A 15168-nucleotide genomic window follows, 5' to 3' on the forward strand; every position below is an offset into this window, starting at 1 on the left:
TGACAAAGTCCCCTAATCTTGGCTTTCCAGCTGCTTTCCCCCTCAGAGCTCAGGGGGAAGAAGGCAGGCAGAAAGAGAAATCAAGAACTTCTTTGCTTGCTTATAACAAGTAAAGCATGCAGGGTGCCCATTTACACAGTGCTACCATACTGCTCTTCCAGCTCTCACTATTTCACAGCAGTGAAACTGCAAAACACAAAGACTGAGATGTGTTTGAGAGCCCTGAATGTCTCTTGCTGCTCTCCTGGTCTCTGAAGAGAATTATGACTTTAATTTACACATCAGTGTTAGGTTTCAGCCTGAGACTTCAATAAAAACCAGCACAATTTTAGTTAGTCTTGCTTGTTAATGGTCTTGGGACTTGTTTTCCTCTACGTATCTCCAAGCTCTGGTGAGTGCCTTGCCCATAGCTTGTAAGGCTGAAGCCCTGATCTGTTATAATATGGCTCTAATATGTCACAGGCAGACTATGTGCTGAAGAGGAACAAGTAGGTATTCCTCTGTGGGGACTCAAACCTGTAGACCAGTTCTGGCATGCAGGGGTGGGGGTGGGAAGGGGGGGAGGCACAGATCTGTGAGTGACTACAAGAGCCCTGCAGACTTTAACAGATTCCTCCCATGTATTTGTTCACCCCTAGTTGACATCCCAGCTGACCAGGCTTGGCAGTCAGTCTGCTGCCTTTGCTAAAGGATACCTGCAGACAAAAAAAAGTGGTGGTGGTTTTGGCTTTTGGGGTTTGTGTGGTGTTTTTTCTTTTTTTTGCAATACTGAAAAACTTGATTTGTTTCCTAAATGTAGGTCACATCCCAAAGTGTCCAAGTGACTCAGATCAATGGTTATGCCCATATAGGAATTTATGTACAAAAGTCCAAATTACGTCCTTGAAAGTTGTACCCAGCTAGTACTGGAAGTCCTTGTTTTCTTGTGTTTTGCGTGGTAAAGGTCTCTAGGGAGTTGGCTAGATGATCCAAATTCATGTCTAAGTCCCCTTATAGTTCATGTTTAGGATGTCTTCCAATTTTCTCATCTGGGACTGATACTTAGAACAAACATTTCTAATGGGCCTCATGTTGAGCACCCCCAAAGAGACAAAGGTTGGGAAACTCAGCAGGGATGTGGGTTGTTCAGACACTTCTGTTTTGGTTTGGCTCCTCTCCCTCTGAAGTCCCAATGGCCACCTTGCTCCAGAGCTGGTGCATGGGACCTCGCATAGACCTGTGGATCCCAGGAGGCTGCAAAACACTTTGGGGTGGGGAAGGGGGGAAATGAAACTCTGGAGCTGAGGACTGCAGCAAGGCGCTCTTTAGCGAGGGTCACCATAAACACTGACAGCACTCATGTCGCATCACTGTTACTCCCTTTCAGGCACTTTTCTGTCTGAATTTGGTGCTTACAACCCCACTGAAGTGCAAGGGTAGAACTGGGTGTCTGGGACTGAGGTCCATAAAGAGGCAGTGAAACAGCAGCAACAGAAAGCTGCTGTCTTCTGCTGCAGAAAACACTATTTTCATTATAGCTTGCTACAACAGAAGCCAATAAGAGGTGCTGCTGAGTGACCCTCTACTTGTCTAAGTAGCTTAGAAAATCCTTAGAGACTGATAGTCTTCTATGACAAGTTCTGAGCACTGGATTTTCTCTTTATTGCTTTCATATATTGTCAATCCTATGCAAAAGGAGTTTCACCAGAAATATCCTTAAAATATTTTATTTACATTTTACATTTATTTACATTTTATTTACATTTTACTGTACATGATTTAATTTTCAACTAAACAAAAATAACTTTACATTTTAGTGGGACTTCTCAGTTTATAACTAAACGTAAAAATGTTCTGCACTTCCAGTTTCTGCCATTAGCAGTCCACATGCACTTGAGTTTATGAATCTTCATAAACAAGTTTCCCTTTCCCATCCAGCAAGCATGAAAGACTAGGTTTCATACTTACCCTGCTGTCATAAACTTTTTTGTAACCTGATGCCACTAATACAAAGCTCATCCCTGTAACACCAGTATGAGAGCAGGAGTACTGGGAGGAATTAGTTCTACTGGATAGATAAGGCATCCCATGTGTTCTGGTAAGTACAAAACAATACGTAGACTGAAGTTTGTGTGTGGTGTTTTTGTTTTTAATCAACTTCATCAGCCACCTCTTATGGACACCAAATGTCTAAATACCTTCTTAAGATCACCTGTGAGATGTCTTCTAGAAGACATTTTATCATATCTCTTGAATGACTTTAGGCATTTTTTTCCAGGCTCGCTCTAGATTTTAAGACCAATCTGTTTAAAACGTCCATTACTGTTCAAGTGGTGGAGAGTGCTGCAGAAGATCAATTACTCAACATGCTCTTGCTTTAAGAGCATAGCAGCAGAATTGCCTGTCCCCATGCATGTATTGGCTCTACAGTCCACAAGAAGCATGGTACCTGCAAATGAAATGCTCCTTACTTTTTAAATGACAGCCTTGCCCTCAGAGGAACCTAGGGAATGTGATCAATACATAAAACACACTGGAGAAAAAGAAAGAGTTGTGGCTTTCTGCTCTGATATCTTCAGTTTTGTGAGCCTTGCAATTTGCAAGGTAATGTTTCAAGTGTTCTTGGGCATTACTTTACTGTAAAGCAGTGGTTGCTAAACTTTACTGATTAATATACCTGTTGAAAATATGAAGAAACTTCATAGGCAAGATTCTCCTCTTATGTAGGCTTAACTTATAGCTTAATTGGCTTAAGCTAAGTGTTTCTGAACTCTCTGGTACGTAATCAAACATTTAAAGCTCACTTGAAGCCATTAAGAAATACTAGCCAGAAAAAAAGGATTTTTGTCATACAGGAAAAATAAGGCTTTGACTTGTCACAAAATAAAACCAAGACCTACTGAGTAGCCAAAAGGCCAGTTGGCAGGAAAGCCAGATCTGAACTGTGCAGAGTGTGGAGACCTGGGGTCTGCTGACTATTCTGAGATCTCTTGTGTTGACTAGAAACTCTATTCTTTCTATATACCACTGAATTTTTCTTGCCTACATTTCTGTAATATCTTTTTTCTTTTTAATAGAGTAGCATTTCCAAGCAGTGATCCCTGTGAGAAGTGCTTGAACCACTCTAATTACAGCAGCCTTTTATAAGCAGCATCTTGTGTTTTAATCAAAAAAAGGAACAGAACACAGTAGCCTTTATTAATGGTTCTCTGTAACATAGATTTAAAAATATCGGAAATGCCATCTGGATATCCTTCCTGGTCTTCTGAAATAATCTGGTGTAAAAAAAAAGGCTGTGATTGCTGAACACACTCCTCCATCTAAAGGAGCAGCTTCCTAGTATGAAGGTTTGGGAATTGCAGAATTCTGTATTTGGGGACTTGACTTCTAACTAAATCTCTGCTGATTTCCCCTTGCTTCAGTTTACCAGCAAACCTCAGATGTTCAGAGATCACCTGGGAGAGGCTAGACTGCAGGGACTGCCCCTTTTGGGAAGGAGGCCATGCCAGAAAGGGGCAGAGACCTTGCCTGATAACCATGCAGAGTCAAAAAGCTTGAGACATGCCTCATAGAGTGTCAGATTTTAGTGTCTGAGAAACACAAGCCACGTGTTGCCTAGTCTACCTCAGTAGACTTGCCACTGCGCTTCAGGAAGGTTCTTATACTCAACATTAGAACCAGTTCTCTGAACTGGGGAGTGTTCAGTTCTTCCCTGTGCTACTTTGTGGATCTGTGCGTGGATCTCTTGGAGACATAAGAGCTGAAGCTGGTGATTTCCTGCTTCTGGTATGTGGCTTCTGGAAGCCTTAAATGTCTGTGGTGACGACTTCTGCTCAGATTAGTTTCCTAGCTTTTTTACTTATGGTGGAATGTGGGATTTAAACTTTAGAGCCATATGACTCTGCTTCATTCACTATCTGAGCTTTAATAGATGAGCACTAACTATTGAACCCGAGTTTCGGCAAAACATAGCCAATTCCATTGAGTTTGTGTCAGATTTTTCGAAGGCTCTGGCATGCGCTCTGCCAGCAGTGCCAGGCAAATGGCATAGCTGTTCTCCTGCTAGACAGGGAGATCTCCTTAGCTTTCACAAGCTAACAGGACAAGAGGCAATGGGCAGAAACTGAACCGCAGGAAGTTCCACCTGAACCTGAGAAAACTTCCTCACTGTGAGGGTGACTGAGCATTGGAACAGGTTGCCCAGAGAGGTGGTGGAGTCTCCCTCGCTGGAGATATTCAAAACCCGCCTGGATGTGATCCTGGGCAATCTGCTCTAGGTGACCCTGCTTGAGCAGGGAGGTTGGGCTAGATGATCTCCAGAGGTCCCTTCCAACCTAAATGGTTCTGTGACTCACACCAGAATACTCCTCCACCTGCCCAGCCAGCCAGCTGCCACTCCTGGCTAAAAGGACAAGCTGGGAAAGCATAACTTTTTTTCCTCGGGCATTTTCTAGCATATCTAGAGCTCCTGAGTTAGCCAATGATCTGAACACACCTCAATAAAAATAGTCTCTTTTATCTTGATAAATGAGAAGAGATTCCCACTGTGGATGAACCCACATTCCACCAGTGATGCAGATACCACAGGTCTCCTCTGGATCTATGTCTATATTAGCACATATCCCTGCATATATACATGTATGTCTCTGCTGCGTCAACCATGCAGTCAGGAAATCTGAGGAGAGCATGCATTGCTTTTTGTCAAGCTTCTATTCCTTCATAAGGAGGCTGTTTTTCTATTAAATTGAGTCAGGACTAAGCACATTTTCCATCATGACATCTGGACGCACAATCTCCAGAACTTTGGTTTGAAGTGGTAATGGCTTTGAAGAGTACATTAGGCCTGTATTGTATCAGGATGAAGGAGACAAAAGTCCTGTTTAGCTCATTCTCAAATAGTAACAGAGTTGAGGAAAGTCTGGCTAAAGTTGTCTTAGACCTGGCTGCCTCCTGTTTGAGTTTGTCTTGCTAAGGGTGGAGGCACTTGGCTGTTCTCGGCAAAAACCAGACCGTCGGAGCTGGGCCACCTCCCTTGTGGCTATACACCTCACAGGTGCTGTGCTCTCCTCCCTCACCAGCAGCAAACAGCCACCTTGGTCACTCTTTCTGCCAATCTTCATTTTGCAAATACAAATTTTAGTCCAATCCCCGTGAGGACATAATGGCTGAAGTCCAAATGCCCCTTGCTGGTAGTTTTCTTTTGCTAGGCTGGTTTTAACAAAGAGGTAGTCGCTTTGCAGGGTAGGCAACATGCAGTCTGCTGATAGTTAACTGTCCTGTTCAGAAGCAGACACTTTCTTAGCACAAACATGCTGAAGGCATGAGATATGTGCGGATAGGGCTTGTAATTTTTCATAGAGCTCCTGAAATATTCAAGGTAGTTGGGGGCTCCCAAGATCTTCATGTCCAGAGTGACTTGTGCAAAACAGAGCAGCAGGATTTCAGCTGTGGGACTGATTTGGGAAATACAGGCTTTGTGGCTGCGGATGGCGTTGCCTCAGAACTAGAGGGTGAATAATGATTTCATCACAATCAGGAAAGGTGGTTTTGGGCGGGGGGAGGGGAGGAAGGTGCAGAACATCCTATAACCTGTTCTTCTCTATTTTGTTTCTATTTGGGTTTTACTTGTCTAACTAGACTAAAACCAGTTCTGTAAAACTGTTTAAATAGATTATCCTGATACCAGTTCTTTGAATCTATCCTATATTTACCTAGCATAAATCAGTGTCAAAGAAATTAATACTGTATTTAAGTAATAATATTATACATGTGTTTTGCATTGGTCTACAGAATCACAGAATCGTTTAGGTTGGAAGGGACCTCTGGAGATCATCTAGTCCAACCTCCCTGCTCAAGCAGGGTCACCTAGAGCAGATTGCCCAGGATCACATCCAGACGGCTTTTGAATATCTCCAGCGAAGGAGACTCCACGACCCCTCTGGGCAACCTGTTCCAATGCTCTGTCACCCTCACAGTCAAGAAGTTTTTTCACAGGTTCAGGTGGAACTTCCTGTGGTTCAGTTTCTGCCCATTGCCTCTTGTCCTGTTGCTGGGCACCACGGGAAAGAGGCTGGCCTCATCCTCTTGACACTCCCCCTTCAGACACTTGTACACACCGATGAGATCCCCTCTCAGTCTTCTCTTCTCCAGGCTGAACAGGCCCAGCTCTCACAGTCTTTCTTCCTAGGAGAGGTGCTCCAGCCCTCTAATCATCTTGGTAGCCCTCCGCTGGACTCTCTCCAGTAGCGCCATGTCTCTCTTGTACTGGGGAGCCCAGAACTGGGCTAGTTGAATTAAAAGGCCTTTAGCGTATAGACAGATGTGAACTCTGTAACCACCTTTGGTACAAGAGGGGGTACTTCTCACTGGCTACGTGGCATCCCTCCTCTGCCAGAGGTTCCTCTTCCTCTCCTTCCAGCTGAGCTATTTATGTGAGTGCTTTCTAGGTACTTCAGTCAAAATGACCCAGGTCAGCTAAAATGTAGCTAAGAGGTCTGTATTTAGCAGGGTTATTTGAATTAAAGTACGTATCGGTGTGTGTACACAGGCAGTTCTCTGGCAAACCAGCAAGGGAGGCAGTGAAGGGGAATTTGGGGCACTGATCCTGTGCTCGCCTAGCTGCATGGGCATCGTTCCCTTAGTGTGAACGGCCACTGCTGTCAATATGGGCAAAGCCTTTGGGCAAATACCACCTTTGAACAATAAAAGAAACTTTATTTGGAGCCTGATTTAGCAGTTTCACTGGACAGGAAAGCAAATCCATTGACTAAGAGTCCAAGTGCAGCTTTGGCAGAATTTAAGTGTAAACACTTAAACGCTTATTCTATTGGAGTTTTAAAGGAAGAAATAAAAAGCAAAGAGGACCTGACATGTCACAGATGCCTGTCCCAGGGAATTTCTACCATGAAAACTTGCTTAGGAACCTAAAATCCTTCTGAGTGTGCCTAGAGAAGCTCATATCTTGGCTGTGCATAAACACCTAGCTATTCATCTCTAGGCTGAGACTGCCTGGGAATTCAGAAATAAGACCAGTTTGCACTTAAAAACCTTTAAAAGTCACACAGCATGGTTAGGACATGGAAGAGGAGGGAGCAGCTGTCTTTCAGGAAATAACGTAGAGTAAAAGCCTCACCCAGAAGGGGAATTGATCTTGGTGGAAATCAAATTTCTCCCTCCCTCCCTGGGGAGGTGTCACAGTTTCCGGGCTATGGATTCACAGGACTCGTTGGTCTCCTGTTGACCTGGACCATGGTGCAGCCAAGACAAATTTCACTGGATGAGAAAGAAGTGAAGCAAGAAGGAGCTTACCATTGTAGCTGAGCGCTTAGGGAACTTGGTTGTTAAGTGAGGAGAACCTAGGGACTGCTACTTCAGTATTTGCTCATTTTGCAGTAGATAATCACTGGACAAAAACCAGAAACATTGCAGGTGGTTGAGACCTGGATTCTCTTTTCACTTCCAGTGACTGTTCTGGCCAGCACAGCAAAGTATCCGCCCAAAGGTGCCTAAATAGCACTGAGAACCACTCCTAGACCTGGGTACCTTCTGTTTTTGTACTGGGAATTACCTAAGTTGCTTTTTGGTTCTTGCTTTGTTTTTAGTTGGAGGGAAGCTTTTTGATGTGTGTGGACAGTGGGATTTGAGTGTAGCAGCAACCTGCGCACCCAGTACAAATACTACATCATACAGACTTTAATTCCAGCACTCAGCTCTGTGGATGGGAGTAAAATTCATGGAAGAAAGCAAAGAGGAGAAATTTTCCTACTTTAAATATAGAAATCGTAACTCAGGTTGTATAACACTGAATTCTTGATTTCCCCTGAAAGCAGCCATTCACACCCTTTCTGGTTGAAAAATATAATGTAGCCACTCAACTTATTAGGCACGGATGGAGTTTTCTTAGCACATATATACATCGTGCCTTGGTATATTCTTAGGCATATCTCTGACAGAACCTCTAATGGCAGAAGTACTTTGGGTGGAAACAGAAGGAAAGTACATCTTTTTCTCACTGAGATGACAAAGTAGGTCTGCAGAATAAAAGCTTTCCAAGCTCTAAGATTAGAATGCTAGAGCTGGAGCCAGTGATGAAAAACACAATAGCTAAAAAGTGGGGAAACTTTTTAGTATTCCAAATCAGGCAGTGGAAAGCAGGTAAGTTATTTTTATGAAAGGAGGTCTGGGATGTTGAAGACCCAGTCTGACACAGGAGTGAACAGAAATACATTTTTTCACTTTATTTAGCCATTCACTTATGAACGAAGTAATTCATATAGATCCATGCAGAGACAGCACCTGCAGCAGTGCTTTTTGAGGGCACCTAGGAGAGAATTACAGAGCTAGAAGATCAGGAAAAGAAAGACCAAATATGAGAAAGCAAGGAGCTGATATAGAGATCTGTTGGTCAGGTACAGCTCCCTGGCAGGAAAATGTTTCCTCACCACTTCTATGTCACCATCAATGATGCTGCAAGATTTTTTCACTCCCTTCCTCACACTTGTCCTTCTGGAAAGGATACGAGTTTTGAGATGAATTTTTGGCCTGTTCCTAAAAGGCCACGTATTTCAGTTCACTGTAAATCACCTTGCAAGATTGTGTTCTGAGATGTCCTATCCTCCATTCAGCCTCTTTTATAGTTTAACCTATCAAATGAAGTTCCCCTCTTGCCTGATTCTTTTGAGATCTAGCAACTATAATGCTGCAGTGGCAGAAGACTCCGAGTAGCATTCCTAACGGCATGCCCATGACAAGTTATTGTCAACATCTGCAGTGATTCTTGGTAGTTCCCAGGCAGTTCCTTTTTTTTTTTTTTAATCTTCCTTTGCTAACTTTGCTTTTGTATCCTAGACTTCTCACTATCCAGATTTTATGATCAAGCGAGATTCACAAATTAAATTAAAAATCTCTGGAGTACAATATCTGGCTTCCAGCACATCTTCCCAAGGCTTGCTTACCTTTAGAGCAAATACTATTGCCAGAGTTTGATTTCCTATTAAAATGAAGCAGCATGTTTCTCATTCTGCTAGTTTAAACACATCCACAGTTTTACAAACAACTTCCATAGATAGTCATATCAGGTGTGTGTTCTCAGCCCAACTGTGGGCAATTATCCCACTTGCTGGTGGAACAGCAATGCTTTGCCTGTTCTATTCAACTTTCTACCCCATGGAGCTGCAAGGCACATTACAGCATTAGTTTAGCTTATGACAAGCAATGGTATGTTTTTCACATACAAATGCCCTATGAATGTAACATTATGAAGTTACTGAAGCTAGTAAAATTTATTTCTGTATTGGAAATTAAGTTGGAAAGGCAATTAAGTTATACAGTGCTAATGTAATTTTGTAAGTCTAATTTTTTTATTAAGATGTACAGAGGGGGGAAAAGCATGTTTTTAATTAAAAACCAAAAAAAGGTTATTTGGTGCAGAAGACTATAGATCAGGCTTCAAAGTTTATGAAATAATTTAAGAGCCCCAGGTGAAAATACTTATTAAACTGTAAACTATTAACCTTACCAGACAACTTTTTATTCTCCAGCTCTGAATCACATCAATAAACTAGCCTCTGGTCTCTCTTGGATTCTGGATGAAATGCCTTGGAAAAGGTTATTATTTTGCTGTGGCTCTGTTCTTCAGCACAACGTAGCCTACATCATGTTTGCATTTGTCTAATCCACTTGATTTGAGTGGGCAGTGATAAGATTTGAAAGGAGATATAACTAGGATTAATTTCTGGCTTTAATTAAATATCTGCCGAATGACAAAAATGCAATTCAGCTATTTTCAGAGGAGATGGTGGTATCTCTGTGTGGCACTGCAAGATCTGAGATTTAAACTGTCTTGTGCCAACAAACCAACGTGTCTAGTTCGTTCTTTCCGCAATTTCCCCGCCTATCTGAATATTTCTTTCTGACTTGCAATTTTCTACCATGAAATTTCTCTGAAGATCAGGCATTACTGTTGTGACATCACAAAGTGAGATAAAGTCTTTGCTCCAGGCACAGAGGAAAGAGTCAGTAGAGTGGAAATGCATTTCACAGCTCAGCAGCCAGTCTTGGCTTGAACCAGACTGGTAATGCTGTGCATGCGAATGAGATGGACCGCTGCGTTCTGCAGATGAGAACTTAAACAGTGAGGAAATGTAATCTGAAACAGGATTATAAAATGTAAATGGCAATGGCTCTTGTTGGAACAGGCTGGCCTTGGCATCAGGATCTATTTCAGCAAATCAGTGCTGTAGAAGCTGAAGAATAGCTTGCACTGTGTTTCAGAAATGCCCTGCCCGCCTTGCTAGGGAGGGATGTGTTCTTTCAGCATTCTCCAGTGCTTTCAGGTGTACCTGTGATTTCTTGTTTGCCAAAGTTGACTACAGCACGTTCATCAAGCCTGATGCTCAGAGCCTGAGACTGGCTCTTTGGCCCCGTCTTCTACTCAACCTGATGGACTCCTCTTTGGCCCAGGGTTGCCCCGACATGTATAGTCCCAGGGCAGGGAAGAAACTCTGGCAGCTGTACTGTGCTTCCGAGTAGGACCCAATTTTTTCCAGTGGGGCCACAAGCAAGTAGTGTGCACTCACTAGGCAGCACATCCACAGCCACGTGATAAGGTGTATTCCAGTGAGGACGTCTAGTGTGTCTCTGGTGTACCAGAAACCCTTCTCCCCACTGCCTGGTCTAAAGCAGGGTTTTCAGGCATTAACGTTGGCCTCGGATAGGAGGAGGCTTGCAATGTGTAATCCAGAAGGGCTTATTCTAAAGCAGGAGGATGAAGTTATGGTATCACATTAATTTTAAATGTAAGGAGAAACTTGGCTTCCTCACATAGAACTGCACAGCCTAATCAAGGTAGGCCAGCCCTGGAAAAGCGCTCAGCTTACGTTTACAATACAAGTACTACTTGTGTTCCCGTTCAGCAGCTTACAGGGCTTGTCTGGGGCTGGAAGTTCAAGCTACCGTAGCAGAGGCTCAGTAGGAACCTGTCTGTGCTCTGGTCAATGTAGCTGCTGCAGTTACAGGGTGAGCAATAGCGCATGAGAAGAAAAGCATTCCCAGGGAATGGCTGTGTGGGACAGGTTGATATTTTTAGTATTGCCACATGTGGGTGTCCCTTCTTCCACTTCCTCTTCCACTTGGAAAATGCTCTTTATTTTCATATCTTCTGGTCTATAGAAACTAATGCCTTGTTATGGGGGTTGCTGTTGACTGCACTAGACTGTTCTTTAGTGGTTCACCTTCTGCCATGTTTCTAGCATTCAATAATCCTAAATGTCCAGTGAAATCTTCCTCCCATCTCCTCCAAATTACTCAGCCTAATCCTTGTCAGCCTGTAATCAAGTCAAGCAGCCTTGTGAGACACTTACGTGTTCCGTGGTTGTAGTTTGCTTGCCAGCGTTTATGACATTTGGAAAGACAGTAGTGAGTCATGCAAGACAAATGGTTAGTGCCTTCTTTTTTTATGTATGTATATAATTAGCTTCTGCAGCGCAAGAAAAAACAGCCCTTGTCCAGCTTGTCACAAAAAGGAAGGGAGGAAAAAAAAAGAAATTTCTTTAGCAATTCATTTGAGCCTGACAAGTACTTTCCATGATAAGTTTCTTAGATCTCTTTTTTTCCAAAGAGACTTATAGAATAATATCACTGATGTTGCTAGAAATAAACAATAGGGCCATGAAATAGAATTGTTGGAATCAAGTGAAAAATACACCAGCTATTTAAATAGATACTGCATCCTGATACAATGTGTAGGATATACTGATTTTTTTTTTTTTTGTTTGTTTCCTCCAGTGGTTTTGTTTGTGGGCATTCAGTGCTCTCCTACCACTCAGGATATTGTTTTTGCCCATTGGTGGTCTCCTCTTCAAAGGTCAAGGAAAGCTTTCTCACTTCTCCTTACGGTCTCTGTAGCAGATCTCTCGTGTCCATTCAGTAGGATTTCTGTTCTAATTTTTCTCCCTTGCTCACACTAGACACAGTCTAATGCTTAACATACAGAATTTGGAGGGTTTTTTTAAGACCATGACACTGACTCATCATGCAGGCTTTGGCAAATCATGGAGGCTTACAAGATGTCCACTCATTTTTGATGACTCTGAGTGCCTTAATACCTTTTGGGCTCGAATTTTCCAGAGAGCCTGTGAGAACCCAAAGCACACACCGGAGTAAGTCACATAACCCTTCTGGAAACCCAGCCTGGGTATCCCAGCCTGGACACTAAGGAACGGCGGTGCCCGTAACTGTAATTAGAGAGCACTTTGGGAAATGTCTGTGGTACAGACAAAGCCCACTGTCAGGAAGGAGCCTTAGTATTTTTACCCATTGGGCCTCTGTTTATTCCTCATTGATATAAGGGTAAAAAATACCAAGGCTCCTTCTTGACAATGGGCTTTTGTTTGCAAAACATAATGATCCTCAGGTGAAAATTCAGTGGTACAAAGCAGCGAAAAGAGCGTGGCCTTGTTTGAAACCTGACCATCTGGTTAAGTAGGGCATCCCCTTTTACAGGCAAAAACATTTTGCTTAGAAGTACTATCAAAATTCTGGAGGAGTCTTCCAAACAAATACAAGGCATCTGCCCAGCGGCTACACAGACAAACAAGCCACTTCAGAGACAGGAACAAACAATTTTATTAGTGTGTGTATATATAGCAGATACCGTTCATGCTTCACTGCAAGTTAACTGAAGTCTCCTGATACATAATAGCTGGCCCTACTGCAAAAATCATGATTGCTTGTATCTAAACCTAGGGATATTTTCCTGCCACCACTAAATACCTCTTTTGAATTATAGTATATCTCAGGCATAACTATGGCTCTTTGATTGTCAGTCAATGTGAAAGGACTGTGACTGGACAGCATTAGATCATTCCCTACAGAATAACATGCCCAAGGTCTCCTCAAGGCGTCAGGCGAAGGTTCAGCTGTAGCTGATCACTGACATGGAGCAACATCAGTGTGTTACCGAGCTGCAATGAAGAGACAATAAACAATTAAAACACCAATTAAAATACTAAAGCAGAAGAGCATTTGAGATCTGTTACCATTGCCAGTCAGATGCAGTGCCCTTTCTGTTTCTGAATATGTTTTTTGCAGCTTACAAGCCTCAAATTCTTCTATAGTTCAAGGGAGATCCAAAATCAGACCAGGATTTGGATACATAACTCTGTATATTAATTAATTAACTAGGTTCAGTAACTACATCCCTGCTGTTGAGAAGTTGTGAGCAGAGGCATCAGGAGAGTGATCACAAGTCCTTCTGGAAACCACGTATAGCTTGTAACCATGAGAAACCCTCATAACATACAAGGAAAAAGGATTTTAAAACTTGCTTTCATGAACAGCAAAATATCCTGGGTATGCTGCCTTCCTGACGTAAGTGACACAGCCTAGACTTGTTAGGCGTTCCCCTGCAAAACTGCCCTCTTCTTTGCCTTGATCCTTATTACAGCTTCTTACAACTGTCCACTCCTGCTCTTTGTCAGAGACTACTTTCACATCATTAACACCAAGACTGGGGTACCTCAGCACTTAGATGGGAGACCTCTACCACATTAGAGTTTGGTTTTAGCACTTTTCCAGAACTATATATCCTTCTTCTTGCTTTGAAATAATAGTTACCTGTTATTAAACACATCTGATAGAGTCCATCTCAGGCTCCAGTAATTCCTGTGTATTTCTACTAGGAATCTTTGTAGGATTTCTAGTTCCCTTGAAAACGAGGAGGAGCCTGATTTTTCAACAGCGTGACACTGGCTATAGTTCAGCTAGAATATGCAAAAACAGTCACAGGTATCTGCAGGGTTAGAACTGTATCACTAGAAACATTACTGAAACCCAAATCTGGAGGGCTGGTGGGGGGGAGCCAAGCTATTTACTTTAAAAATATAGATGAGATATACTCCTAATTTTTCCTGTTCAAATTGTATTTCTCATATGTAGCCCTTGGAGAAAAGTGAGACCACTTTTGGCGGCAGAGGGGCAAGTGAAAGCAACTCAGAACAACTGTTTTAAATACCTGAAGTAGAAAATAGGAATAATCCTTCACTGTTCAGTCTTAGGGGCGAACAAGTCAAGACCAAAGGCTGGTGGAAGCATATGAAAGAGAAAACAAATATACGGAGCCTGGTGAGTGAAAGCTGGAAGGAAGACTGTCAGATGGAATTCACCAAGTACTAGAAATGTATCAGATGCAACAGCACATAAGGTATTAGAAAAGCACAATCGGGGAGCACAGCAGGTGCCATGTGTCAAAGGAACTTCATTCTTGGAGCTGATGAATAACACTGCTTATAGAGAAATCAAGTGAAGCACACCAGTGTAACCTGATGGAAAGCACAGCTGAGAGACAGCTGCATCTGATCTGTAGTACAGCTAGAAAAACAATGGTTAGCAAGTGTCTTTGGTGGCTTCTGTTCATAATCACTGTCAACCAACAGAGTTATTAGGAAGTTACTTTAGAGTAAAGATCTCTGTTTATGCAGCTTCACACCTGGCTGGATCAAGGCAGACAGGAAAGCAAACCCTCCTTTCTTCTTTTCTGCCTCCCATGTAGCTTCTCCAAGGATGGTGCTGAATAAGGGGTAGTACCATCCCGGCAGGCTCCCCCTCCCAAGAAAGGGAGAGGAAACAGGAAAATAAATTTGCCACTCTTACAGTCCCATTTACCCCATCCCACCTGATTTACAGGCTTTTTTATTATTATTATTCTTTGTTGTTCTCTATGCCTTTGGTAGACTCTGCCGTGTTTATGGTGGTGTGTGACGTGCCGACAGGCGGTCCAGATCGCAGATGACATATTAATACGAGAAGGTGACACGGCATTTGGAGCGCTTTGTCCAAACCACCTTCTTCTTACCGCTATCTACCTTTTTTTGGTCAACTATTACTTATCGACAGAGGCTAGTTCTTGGTGACTGTTGTGTGATTTTTTTTTTTTAAACTATTCTTGCACTGTAGATTCAAGCGAAATAAGAGGAAAAAGCATGCATGAGGAAAAGTGCTGTCGGCCGTTTAAGACAGACTACCCGTTATTCAAAATTTATCTCAAAACGTTTGTATTACTGCTTCTGTCTGGCATAAATATGTTTTTCCTTCATTTAATTTGCTGATGGTTGTCAGCGCTGGAGAAATAACAGTTCGATAAAGCTTTTTTTTTTTTTTTTAAAAAAAACCCTCAGTTCTTAAATTATTTGA

At 42.5% G+C, this 15168-nt stretch overlaps 1 protein-coding gene across 1 annotated transcript in view; it reads left to right on the forward strand.

The window, feature by feature from the left end:
* The window catches only part of LOC104151325 (uncharacterized), a 56738-nt gene extending 42109 nt beyond the window's left edge, over positions 1-14629 (forward strand). Inside the window, exon 10 of the mRNA XM_068943738.1 lies at positions 14034-14629. The gene's annotated coding sequence lies outside the window, so the exon portion shown is untranslated. The remainder of the gene's footprint in view (positions 1-14033) is intronic.
* The last annotated feature ends 539 nt before the right edge of the window (positions 14630-15168 follow it).

This window comes from Struthio camelus, chromosome 4 (genome assembly GCF_040807025.1).
Source record: "Struthio camelus isolate bStrCam1 chromosome 4, bStrCam1.hap1, whole genome shotgun sequence".
NCBI lineage: Eukaryota > Metazoa > Chordata > Aves > Struthioniformes > Struthionidae > Struthio > Struthio camelus.